The sequence below is a fragment of the Grampus griseus genome, assembly GCF_964374135.1.
Source record: "Grampus griseus genome assembly, chromosome: 10".
Lineage (NCBI taxonomy): Eukaryota > Metazoa > Chordata > Mammalia > Artiodactyla > Delphinidae > Grampus > Grampus griseus.
The window spans coordinates 67,378,112-67,391,562 of record NC_139004.1 but is presented as its reverse complement, the minus strand read 5'-3'; the positions used below and the strand labels follow the sequence as shown (position 1 = coordinate 67,391,562).

Genomic DNA, 13,451 nt, shown 5'->3' with positions numbered 1-13,451 from the left:
CTCAGGCCAGGTCTATCCCCACAGCATAACCACTGGCTTTATGGAGCAGACAGCAGGAGGTTCTCTCTGGAGGGCTTCTTGAATGCAGCAACAAAAATGGCCAAGAGAGGAGCCACGTGAGGAAGAGTCACTCTCAAAAGAATGAGTGACCCCAAGACCCAGACCTGCAGACCCTGAAGGGCAGTGTGAAGCTGCCTTGGTCAATTGTCAAAAGCCCTCAAGATTCTAGTCTGTTCTTACCTTCAGGGAAATGTAAGGCCTTGGCCTGGGAGGTGGGGTCCCTGGATTCTAGGCTGCCCCACCATTTCCTGGGACTTTGGGCCACATTCCTGGGACATTAGCCTTCTCTTTAAGGGAGGAAGCTGGGCACGCTCACTCAGTCCCTAGACTATGGGCCCTTGAGGACAGGACCTGTCATCTCCACTGTGTGCTGCATCCTCCTCAGTCCAAGGGATTCAGGTACAGGGCTAGGCACAGGAATCCTCAACTTCACGGAAAACAGTTTTGTTCATTGGTTTTTAGAACAGGGCTCCCGTCAAGTGGCTCTCCTCATCCTCCACATACCAGCTGTGACCTTTGACAACAGTGGATGACTTTCCACACTTTCTGTAGTGAAGCTTTCTCCTCCCTCCTGTTTTCTCCCCTGGGTTTGCTCCTTTGGTGGTGAGAATCTCAACACTCCGGAGAGAGTGAACGCTGGGGACTTGCATTTCTTCTCCTTGATAGTCTTTTATCCCTTCTTCCTCTGAGCAGTCCAACAGGTGAAGGTGTCCCAAGGCCATCAGGGCTGCTTATTAATGCAACGGAATTTGGCCGCATGTGCTTGCCCAAGAAGCAGGTGGAATATTCAATAAGTAGATGATCATGGATGGATTGCGCTGAGGGGAAGATCTGGTCCCTAGCTCAGACAGAGGTCTTAACCTCTTTTTGCCATGGAACATCCAGAACACCAGTGAAAAGGACCTTTATATGTACTCATTTGGGGCAGGGCCCTCCTTTCCCACCCTCCCCCTGGGTCTTGAGGGACAAATCCATAGCCAAAGACCACAGCCCCAAGCCCCAGCTGTTCTCACCTCCTGGCAATGACCAGAATCTGAGAAACTGTCTTCTTCCCCAGGTCTCCAACAGATCCCTTCACCCCCTACAACCTAAGCCCTTCAAGACCCCTCTCCAGAGTCCAAAGGCCACTTCTGAAGCCTTCCATCTCCCCAAGTCATGCCCAGTAGTCCCTGATTGTCCCGGTCCCTGGTCCTGTGGGAAGCAGCCAGCTTTGTGACTTCACAAAAGGCTATCCTGTGACAAGTTTGGGCCTGGTGAAGCAAGAGCTGGGCAGAGGGGCTCCCCCCAGGAACATCAAGTGACTTTTCATGGAGAGACACCCCTACCTCTGAGGGAATGAAGAGGAACTGCCTCATAGTAAGAGCCCAGGACACCCTCTGCACCTAGAAACACCTCCCCTTGATAACTTCGGCTCCCAGGCCTAACTGGATACTCCTGGCTATATCTGGCAATATCTCTTTGGGGTCCAGGTCCAACGTGGCCAGGTTTGGGGGTGGGGCAGTAGGTGATTACTTCAGGTGGTGGTGGTGGATCTCTGACATCTGAATTGACGGTCAGATCAGCTTCCTTCCATCAAAGTCATTCTGCTCCAGGCCTTTCAAAGTGAAAGAACTGATAGGGTGGGAAGCTTTATCTGACCTGAGTCTTCCTCAGGGTCTACTCCAGCAGTCCCCAGAGTACCTTCAGGTGGGTCAGGCCAGAGATTCCTGAGTCCTATAGAAAAGTCTTGTGCGTACAAACAGGCATTGTCAAAATCCAAGGGCTTCTCTCTCCAATGCTGACTCCACTGTTGTTTCTTCCAGGAAGGATTTACAATTCTAAAAACCTGAGGCAAAAGAGGTTCCTTACCTCCTCTGTACCTGTTCCCCAACCTCCAACTCTTACCTGGAGCATAGCCTCTGGGAAGAGCAGGGCCCCAGGAGTCAGCAAGGATGATAACTGGCAGCCAGGCTCGGGGATCTGACAGGTCCTGGGAGTAGATGGAGGGCAGAATTTGGGCCTTTTCATGCTCCAGTCCGTTTGTGCTGGGCGGGTCCATTGTGAGGGTGGCCCAGGAGACACCATCTCTGGCCATCCTCTCTGGACTCTACTTTGATTGTGACATCGCCATCCTGCCAGAGGACCCCAGGGAAAACAGTGAATGCACTCTGGGCAGGGTTCCAGATGCAGGCTTCATCTCAGCAGGGAGGCAGGGTCGACAGGCTGGTTTGGGGAGGGTGACATGTCTGAATTCACATCTAAGGAGCTCCTTGGCCTTGACTGCCCTCACCCTTGATTGACGGCAGCTTTTTCAGGCATGAGGAGGCCTAGGAGCAGATCCTCTTAAATCCACCCTCTGATATGGGGATATATGTATATGTATAGCTGATTCACTTTGTTATAAAGCAGAAATTAACACACCATTGTAAAGAAATTATACGCCAATAAAGATGTTAAAAAAAAAAAAATCCACCCTCTGACCCACTCAGTTTTTAGTTCTGTGCTGGGACAGAGAGTAGACAGTGATCCCTAAGAGTGGCTACTCCACTACTTCCCAGTGTGTCTGAAAATGTGCCCCAGGATTTTTCTGGTAAGGAGCTCATTTCTCATTTTGATGAGGAAAGCTTGAGCTCTTCCAGCAGGCAGTAGTACCGGGGGCAAAGAGAAATCAGCCAGGGCTGAGGTAGTCCTGAAGAACAGCAATAGGGTCAGCCACAGACCAAGAGTAATCACAATAGAAATAGCCACCACTTAGCTAGCACCTCCTGTGTGCCAGACCCCAAGCTAAGCACTTTACAGGCATGGTTCCACTTAGTCCTCATAACAATTCTAGAAAGGAGGTATTATTCCCATTTTCCAGCTGGAGAAACTGAAGCTCGAGAGGTGAAGTAATTAGGCCAACTACGGGAGCACTAGTGTTAGGATGCAGATCTGTCCACCTCCAAAGCTAGACTCAACTGCTGACCTATCTCCTTCTGCAAACTCTTCCCAATAAAGAGGCAAAGAAACTATTTTCTTATCTGTCACCATCGGTGATAGGGTTAAAGAGAGAACGGGGAGAAGGGAGGACTTTGAGCCTGATATTACCCAGATCAGCTTTCGGATAAGGCAACCTTGACTGCTTGGCCCGTCTAATCTTTAATGAGACCCATTGGGAGGCAGCTGTTCTGATTTACTTCTAACTATTTTGCAGGTGATTTAAGTGAGGCCATGGGGGCCATCAAGGGGAGTCCTTGGGGTCTGTGGCTGAGCAGTGGTTCTGAGGTGGGGCTGCTAGATAATATATAGAATGTCCGGTTCAATTTTAATTTCAGATAAAGAATAATTTAAAATATATAAGTATGTCCTCAGTATTGCATGGGGCTCTTCTGGGGGCTCCTCACTCTGGCTGGGATCCTGGTACGTGGGAATTGGGGCGGGGCTGGGGGGTCGCTGCTTCATTTCTCACCTGAGTCTTAGGCCCCTCTATGAACTTGTGCCTGTGGGAGCAGGAGAGGGTACTGACTTCTGGAGACTGCAGCATCTGTGGCCACTGGACGAGGTGGAGCCTCAGTTTCTCACTCTGTGAAATGAGAATGGTGGATGTGGATGCAGTAATACGGGGTGGTTGCTTTGCACACCTCTTGGGCAACAGGGGTAGTGTTCCATCTTTCTAGGAGGCTGTAGGGGCTCCCAGGAAGGGGGAGGGCACCAAGTGAATGATTGAATTCCCTTTTTTGTCCAGGTTGGGGTCCCCAGAGCCTGGAAGCCCCGAGCCTCTCCTCGGTGGCTCCTGTGACTCCCGGACACTTGCAGTAGCAGTCTTGCTCAGCAAACAGAGTGGGAATAGATGTGGGACAGGAGGAGGCACAGGAGTTGTGGTGGCACCAGGGTGGCGAAGGGCTAATGGGAGCACCTGGGTCCGGTGAACCTGGAAGTAAGTGAAGGGAAAGAAAGGGTGGTGGAAAAGGGAAGAGGGGGAGATGGGGGAGACAGAGGATAGGGGAAAGAGGAGGAGCATCCTGAAGCTCAGAGGACGTGGTGCTATTGATTTTCCTACCCCAGTTGCATGGGCATGTGTGGGGATGAGGGCAGGTTGGAGCATACCTAAGTCTGTAGCCCTTCGTGCTGGGACCAGGGCTGGGCTGCTCTTGCTCTCCCTTTGCCACTGGGCAGCCCTGCAAGCATGACTTCTTGCCCTTTTGGATGGTGGCTGCTGCTTTTTGAGGCATACCATAAGGGGAGATGGGCACACGCAGAGCAGAGGGAGACAGAGTCCAGAAATGTTCTTCTAAAGAGGCCAAGGAATCTCTTTATCCAATGATTCAGGTGTGATGTGCCAGGTCAAGATGGGTGTGGGGGCCTGATTTATCTGTAGCTTTGTACTTGCACGTACTTAGATGTGAAAGTGTTGGCTGTGAGGACTGGTGCCAGTGCATGGGAGTGCATGCTTGTGTCTCTGGCACACGTTACCTTGGCCTACGAAATGTGACAGTGAGTGTGCTTGAAATGTGTCTGCAGCCCAGAAAATCTGAGTGCAGTCTTTTCCCCTTCCCAGAGCGGGAGTCTGGAAGTGCCTGCAGGTCTGCGGCTGCAGGTATGTGGGGGGGCTTTTGGCAGAGGTATGGGGGGCACAGGCAAAATAGAAGAGAGATTATGGAGGAAGCAGTTGCTAGACAGGTCTTATATAGCTCCTGTTCTGCTTCCCTAGCCTCCTGGGCCCTGGCTTCTCCAAAGGCCCTCTGGCATGCCCCTTATTCCCATCATTTACCCAGGGCCCCAGGCTGATTTTCTGAAGGGGAGCAGTGCCATCTGGTGGCAGGCTGAGGCTGTGCCGGGGGAGGCAAGCTGGAACCTGGGTTCCCGCAAGGGATCTGCATTTCAGGACCTCAGTCAGTGGGGAAGTCACCACCACACTGGCTAGATCATGGAAAAAGGGAGGCTATCTAAGGCTTGAGTGCTCCATTCTCATGCATTTTGGGTTCATGACCCAGGGAGGCATGGCAGGAAAGTCAGGTGAAGGATTGCTGTAGCACCGATGTAGGAAAGTTATCTATCAGTCCAGCCCTGTGGACCCATGAACCTGGGCCCCATTCCTTGGGCCACCAATCTGGGCTCAGATTTCTCATCTGTGTAGGCGGCAAACTGTACCTACCCTGTGGGGTGGTAGTGAGGGTTATATGAAAAAGTGTGGTTAAAACACTTGGCTCAGACCTATATAAAGTCAGAGGTAATGGTAGTGGCCATTATAGGCAAAGTCCCAGAAGCACAGAGAAGAGAGCTATGTGTTGTGGCAGGTGAAAGCGTTGCAGAGAGGTGGCACATCTGCCACACTGCCACCCAACATTCTAGAATTTTGTGCCTGAGTATCACCTGTTTCAAGTTATATACTTAAGAGGAGGGAAGTCTCTTTTCTGGAAAGCGGGGAATGGGGTCCGGTGGGGAACAGAATCAAGAGACCCAGCACCCAGGCTCTGGCTAACTTCTTAATCTAGCTATGGAACCTGAGCATGGCAGACGGTTTGCTGTGTCCCATGTTCCCCATGTGAAAGTGCTGACTGTGAGGACTCCGTAAAAATGCACAGAAACTTGCTCAGGACTCCCAGAGATAAAGGCTCGATAGGATCTTGTCAGGGAGAGATTCTGCTCAGTTGTGGAGTTTACCTTTCACGTCTCCAAAAAGGGATCCCCAAGTCAGAGTCAGGAGTCGTTCTGGTTCTGCTGCTAATTGGTTGTGTGATGTGAGTCAAGTCACTCTCTCCGGGTCTCACTTTTCCCAGCTGCAAAATAAAGGAATTAGATTACCTCTGAGGTCAGCTCTGCCTTAATCTATGTCTTTTAAATTTTTTCCTTTTCTCTGCCTCACATGTAATACCTAGGATAAATATTTATTGATCCTACAGGCTAGGTCTTGAACAGGAAGACCAGAGCCTTCTGCTTAATGACTGATGTGATTTCTCATACACTTCGGGAAATATTTTCTTAGATCCTGGTAGGTTCTAGGTATAACGGGGCCAATGGGAGAATAAAACAACGGCTCTTCCCTGTCACACAGGGCCGAATAAAGTACTGGGAAGGTATCCAGCCGTTCTAGCTTTGGGCTGGCAGAATCGCGTCTCTCGCTTTTCGCTTCCGCCTTCCTGAGCAGCCAATGAGTACGTAGCAGTTCTCGTTTACACTAAAAACTACAAACCCCAGAAGTCAACGCGCGGGGCAAAACTGCTCACGCGCCAATCAAGACTTGGTGGGCTCCGCCCCTAGAGGCGGAACTTCATTTTCCACGCGACTTCGGCGCTCGTAGATGTTCCTCCGCTCGCCCTAGCGTTCTCCTCCCGCCTCCTGCCAGCAAGCCTCGCGCCAAGTCGGGTGATGCGCGCGCGCGCGCAGCGTACGTAGCGAACGAGTGACGCATAATATGTGGGCCGCTCCGGAGTCGCGGTCGCGTTGTGTGTGAGTGAGGGGGAGAGAGTGCGGGACCTGAAGCGGCGTGTGTGAGCTGTGGCGGCTGGCGGGGTCAGCGGGGAGCGGCGGAGCCGCCCGGGAAGGTGAGTGGGGAAGGGAGGGAGACGGCTCTGTGGCAGGGGCGCGAGGAGACAGGGTGCATGGTCGGGCGGGAGAGTGGGCGCCGGGCTGGGGGAGGGGCGGCACCTGCCTGGGCCGCTGGCTGGGAGGGGGCGGGCCGGGCCTCCCGGGAGGCTTGGTCCGGGGCCTGACAGTACTTTTCATCCTCCAGATTCTTGGCTCAGGGGCGGGGCCTCCACGTTCTTCCTATAGTCCGCAAAAGAAGCTTTCCAAGAGTAACTCTTCCGCCCGGATTGGGGGGCAAGGGTGTGCCCACCCCTGTCTTGGGGAGGGGCGCCTTTCATTCCTCTCATCACCTTTTATCTCTCAGTCCTCCCAGTCTTCGTTACGTACGGGCCGGGGGGTGGGGGTGGGTGGCTCCATCTTCCATGTCGTATGGCGGCCCCCTTCCCATACTGTGTCTCCGCCTCTAGCTCCAGTCACCTGGGCCGGCTCTCTCCTCCCTCGGCCGCGTGCCACCTCCCCTTGCACCCACCCGGCTCTTCGTCCGGCGAGGGGGGACGGGCTCTCTGGGCACTCCTCCCACACCCCCCCCCGCCCCCATGATGGAGGGGAGGGGTGGAAGGAGAGGTGTCCGGGTCCTGCAGCTTAGAGCCAAACCTTGGAGTGCCCGCCAAGCTTCCCGGGATCCTATTTCCGGGGGTTACAGTCATTTTTAACTGGATGTCAGGCATTTGCTTAACTCCCTCTTCCTAGACGGTTTGCGTCTCACTTCCTCTTATTGCACTGTTAGCGCTTGGCTTTTGCTTGTGCTGAAGAAGTAGTTTTGGTCTTTTTGAGTCCCAGATGACTCGTCCTTGACTATGTCACGTTGGCCTCAGTTTTTCCTTACTGTCTTTTCAATGAAGCCTTTTAATTAGTCTACAAGTTTTAATTATTAACAGCATCTTCCTGTTCTAAACGCTTTGTTAATGTACAGAGTGAGGGGTTCATTGGCAGTGTTGTCCTGTAATCTTGTCTCAGTTTACTTTTAAGGTTTTTGTAAGCTTGCATAATTAGACTTTTTAGGAATCGACTTGCTATTCTTCTTGACGCTGTCAAGATTTGGGTTTTGTATATTACACTTATCCATTTTCGAGTGGTGATATATTTTTGGATGTAAAGGAAATAATAGATACAGAATTTGGGAACTATGAAGGAAATCCTTTTATGATCAACGTTTCTTGAGTAGTTGCTGAGCACAGTGTTTTACTATGTTATCTGCTGTACAGTAGTTAAACTTTATTGAGGAGGAATCTGGTGGAATGAACCACGTGTTGGTTTGAAGTGATTGAAGTTGGTTTGTTACCAATGTTGTTTCTGTCATGGTCATGGACAGTAATAGAGTATTGTTATACATGATCTAATATGTTATACTAATTATTAGGTAAATTTTACTTGAAGCTCCAAACTTGGGTTTTTTTCCCAGTGGGTTTTTTTCTTTCTTTCTTTCTTTCTTTTTTTTTTTTTTTTTGCGGTACGCGGGCCTCTCACTGCTGGGGCCTCTCCCGCTGCGGAGCACAGGCTTCCGGACACGCAGGCCCAGCGGCCATGGCTCACGGGCCCAGCCTCTCCGCGGCATGTGGGATCCTCCCGGACCGGGGCACGAACCCGCGTCCCCTGCATCGGCAGGCGGACTCTCAACCACTGCGCCACCAGGGAAGCCCCCCTTTCTTTTTTTTAAAAGAAGAGTGCTTACAGGCATTTGTTTCAGAATTTAACCTTATGGGAATCATTAACGTGAACTTTTTTTTTTTTTTTTTTTTGCGGTACACGGGCCTCTCACTGTTGTGGCCTCTCCCGTTGCGGGGCGCAGGCTCCGGACGCGCAGGCTCAGCGACCATAGCTCACGGGCCCAGCCGCTCCGCGGCATGTGGGATCTTCCCGGACCGGGGCACGAACCCGTGTCCCTTGCATCGGCAGGCGGACTCTCAACCACTGCGCCACCAGGGAAGCCCCGCGTGAACTTTTTTTTTAGGCTTTGGGATAGTTTTTGCCAAATAGGCCATATAGTATTGTGTATTAGAAGAGAACAGGCTTTATGGATTAACTCAGAAGTTACAAAAGGTAACAAAATAGTGGAAAATGGTAGAGCTAGGATAGTAACATATAGTGAAAAAAATCTTTTACCTTTATCCTTCAGAAGATCAGTTACTTGCCACAGAAGTAATAGTTATTATCCGTTTCTTATATATTCTTCCAGGGACACACACAGACACACACACATACACACACGCAAAAGCAAAGAGTGTTCTTTGCTTTTCTCACTTGACAGTGTACTGAGAGTTGGTCCAAATTAGGAAAGGAAATTCTTTTTAGTTTTCTCCTACTTTATTTAGTTTTGGCTGGGTTGGGTCTTTGTTGCTGCGCGTGGGCTTTCTCTAGTTGCAGCAAGGGGGCGCTACTCTTTGTTGCGGTGCGTGGGCTTCTCATTGCAGTGGCTTCTCTTGTTGCGGAGCATGGGCTCTAGGTGCACGGGGTTCAGTAGTTGTGGCACTCGGGCTTAGTAGTTGTGGTGCATGGGCTTAGTTGCTCCGCGGCATGTGGAATCTTCCCGGACCAGGGCTTGAACCTGGGTCCCCTGCATTGGCAGGCGGATTCTTAACCACTGTGCCACCAGGGAAGCCCAGGTGATGAAAATTCAGAATAATGTAAATAAATTACTTAACCAGGTGTCTATCTCATACAGATATTCAGTAATTGGTAACTATTGTATCACTATTAGACCATAAATTCTGCGTGTAAAATGAAATTGAATGGAAAATGAATACTTATCCATCTAGATTCAACACTTGTTATTAATATTTTGCCATGCTTTCTCTTAGTAGGTAGATGTGGTATATATTTATTTTGTGGAACCATTTGAAAATAAGTTGCAGACACAGCACCCCTAAATACTTTGGCAGGCATCCTTCAGGATAAAGACTTTTTTTGACCGCAGTGCGTGGCTTGTGGGATCTTAGCTCCCCTACCAGGGATCAAACCCGGGGCCCCAGCAGTGAGAGCGCCAAGTCCTAACCACTGGACCATCGGGGAATTCCCTCTACATATTTTTTGTAGGGCTTTATATTATTCCATTGTATGGACAGTGTTATCATTTAACCCTCGCAACAACTATTTCCATTTTACAGATAAGGAAATTGAGATTTGGAGAAGTTAAATAACTTGACCAAGATCTCACAGGTATGTTGACAGAGTTGGAATTTGAATGCTTGAACCCCTTTTCTACCAAGTACCAATTGAGTGGTCTTGGGGACTTCTCTGAGCCCTTTTCCTCATCTGTAAAATAAGGGCAGGGTGGTTGTGAAAATTCAGAATAATGTAAATAAATTACTTAAACCAAATGTCTATCTCATACAGATATTCAGTAATTGGTAACTATTGTATCACTATTAGACAGGCCATAAATTCTGCATACCACCTAAAGAACTCACTTTGGAACATGGTGAATTGAGTAATGTACCTTCACTGTCTTGTCTATAACAAGATTACTGGACGTTTTGCATTTTGTTAATCTTTCATTGAGAGTAAAATGAATTATCATTGATACTATTATTTTAGCTTATTTTAAATTTATATTTTCCCTGGGCAAGTGAATATTCCCAAAGTTATAATTATTTTTAGGCATAGTTAATTGGAAATTTTGAAAATGATACCAGAAGTACATGTGTGTTTCTAAATTGAACTCTAAAATTTTACTTTTTTTTTTTTTTGGTACGCGGGCCTCTCACTGTTGTGGCCTCTCCCGTTGCGGAGCACAGGCTCTGGTCGCGCAGGCCCAGTGGCCATGGCTCACGGGCCTAGCCGCTCCGCGGCATGTGGGATCTTCCCGGACCGGGGCACGAACCTGTGTCCCCTGCATCGGCAGGTGGACTCTCAACCACTGCGCCATCAGGGAAGCCCTAAAATTTTACTATTTTAATGCCCTTGAGTTGACCTTTGTTAGAGGTAGTATTTCTTTTAAACTTTGCCTTTATAAGCCCTACTAGGCTGATTGCTTAAGTTATCCAAGAGGCATTCCCTCCTGGACCTTTTTTCCCCCATTTAAAAAAAAATTTTTGGTAAAATTGACATACCATAAATTAACAATTAACCATTTTAAAGTGCACAATTCAGTTGCATTTAGTAGATTAACAATGTTGTGCAACCATTACCTTAGTTCCAAGACATTTTCATTACCCCAAAAGGAAACCCTACATTCATTAAGTAGTCACTCCCTATTTCCCCCTCCCCCAAGTCCCTGGCAACCACTAGGTAGCTTTCTGTATATGGATTTACCTATTCTGAATGTTTCATATAAATAAAATCATAGACTATGTGACCTTTTGTGTCTGACATTTTTTGCCTAGTGTATTGTTTTAAAGGTTCATCCACAGCTGTAACATGACTCAGTACTTCATTCCTTTCTACGGCTGAATAATACTGCATTGTATGAATATAACCACATTTTGTTTATCCATTTATCTGTTGGTGAACATTTGGGGTTGTTTCCACCTTTTGGCTCTTGTGAATATGCTTTGAACATTTGTGTACAAGTGTTTGAATATCTGTTTTCAATTTTTTGGGGTATGTAACTTGGAGTGGAACTGCTGGGTCATATGGTAATTCTGTGTTTAACTTTTTTTTTTAAACTTTTTGAGGAGCCACCAAACTGTTTTCTGTAGCTGCTATACCATTTTACATTCCTATCAGAAGTGTACATTCTAGTTTCTCCACACCCTTGCCAGTGCTTATTTTCTAATTTTTTGCATTTGGTCATCCTAGTTGTATGATTGGTATCTCATTGTGGTTTTGTTTTTCACTTCCCTAATGGCTAATGATGTTGAACATCTTTTCATGTACTTGTTGGCCATTTGTATATCTTCTTTGGAGAAATATCTGTTCAAGTCCTTTGCCCATTTTTGAATCAGGTTTTTTTTGTCATTGTTGAGTTGTAGGAGTTCTTTATATATTATGGATACTAGATCCTTATCAGATATATGATTTGCAAAGATTTTCTTCCATTCTGTGGGTTGTCTTTTCACTTTCTTGATAATGTACTTTGACGCACAAAAGTTTTAAATGTTGAGGTCCAATTTATCTATTCCCTTGTTGCTTATACTTTTGATGTCAAATGAAAATCCCTTGCCAATTTCAAAGTCATGAAGATTTACCTCTAAGAGTTTTATAGTTTAAGCTCTTATATTTAAGTCTTTGATTCATTTTGAGGTAGTTTTTGTACATGGTGTGAGGCAAGGGTCCGACTTCATTCCTTTGTATGTGGATATCCAGTTGTCTCAGCACAATTTGTTGAAAGAACATTGGTCTTTCTAGTAATGGTCTAATGGTGTTTCAACAAATTCTTTCCCTGTTGACTGGTTTTGGCCCACTTGTTGAATATCAATTGACCATAAATGTGAGATTTTATTTCTGGACTCTCAATTCTATTGCATTGGTATGTATGTCTTTCCTTATGACAGTACCATACTATTTTGATGATCAAACTTTGTAGTTTTGAAGTCGGAAGTGTGAATTCTCTAACTTTCTTCTTTTTCAAGATTGCTTTGGTTATTCAGGATCCCTTGCAATTACATATAAATTTAGGATTGATGTTTGCACTAATGCAAGAAAGGTCATTGGGATTTTGGTAGGGATTGTACTGACGGTTGACCACTTTGGAGAGTATTGCCTTCTTAACAATATTAAGTCTTCTAATCCATGAACACAGGCTGTCTTTCCATTTATTTAGGTCTTCTCTAAGTTATTCTAGCAATGTTTTGTAGTTTTCCTTGTGGAAGTCTTGTGCCTTTTTGGCTTAAATTGATTCCTTAGCATTTTGTTCTTTTTAGTGCTATTTTAAGTGAAATTGTTTTCTTAATTTCATATTGGATTGTTTATTGCTCGTACATAGCAATACAACTAATTTTTGTGTGTTAATCTTATATCCTGTAACTTTGCTAACTTGTTTATTAACTATAGTTTTTATTTATAGATTCTTTAGGATTTACTATATATAGGGTCATGTCATCTGTGAATAAAGATAATTTTACTTCTTCCTTTCCAACTTGGATGGCTTTTATTTTTCTTGTCCAATTGCTCTGGCTAGAACTCCAGTACAGTGTTTAAGTGGTGAAAGCAGGCATCTTTGTCTTATTTCTGATTTTAGGGGGAAAGCTTTCGGTCTTTCACTATTGTGTATAATGTTAGCTGTTGGGTTTTTTTTTTTTTTTTTTTTTTTTTTTTTGCGGTATGCGGGCCTCTCACTGTTGTGGCCTCTCCCATTGTGGAGCACAGGCTCCGGACGTGCAGGCTCAGCGGCCATGGCTCATGGGCCTAGCCGCTCCGCAGTGTGTGGGATCCTCTCGGACCGGGGCACGAACTGGTGTCCCCTGCATCGGCAGGCAGACTCCCAACCACTGCGCCACCAGGGAAGCCCACTTTAATTGATTTTCATATGTCAAACCACCCTTGTATTCCTGGGTTAAATCCCACTTGGTCATGATATCTAATCCTCTTAATATGCTGCTGCATTCATCTTTCTAGTATTTTGTTAAGGAGTTTTGCATCTATTTTCATAAAAGATGTTGGTCTATAGTTTTCTTGTGATGTTTTAATCTGTATTTGGTGTCAGGGCAATGCTGGCTTTATGTAAAAAATTAGGAAGTGTCCCTCCTCTTCAATTTTTGGAAGAATTTGAGGATTGATCTTAATTCTTCTTTAAATGTTTGGTAGAATGCACCAGTAAAGCCATCTCTTTCCTGCACTTTTAGGATGTGTCTTAAGAGATTAATTTTGTTGTTACCACATATAACTACTTTGCCCAGTCTCTAGGTCTCTTACCTTAGCATAAAATTTTACTGTTGAAAAAAATTGGTTAAATTATTGCCCCTCTC

The 13,451-nt window shown here is 46.8% G+C and overlaps 1 protein-coding gene across 2 annotated transcripts in view; it reads left to right on the top strand.

Annotated features, from left to right (window-relative positions):
• The first annotated feature begins 6,440 nt into the window (after nt 1–6,440).
• DCAF1 (DDB1 and CUL4 associated factor 1) overlaps nt 6,441–13,451 on the top strand; it is a 93,055-nt gene continuing 86,044 nt past the window's right edge. Inside the window, exons 1-2 of one of the 2 annotated variants that reach the window (XM_082663141.1) lie at nt 6,454–6,563; nt 9,711–9,762. The gene's annotated coding sequence lies outside the window, so the exon portion shown is untranslated. Of the gene's footprint in view, nt 6,564–9,710; nt 9,763–13,451 lie in introns of both variants that reach the window. The other variant, XM_082663142.1, reaches the window with a different exon arrangement.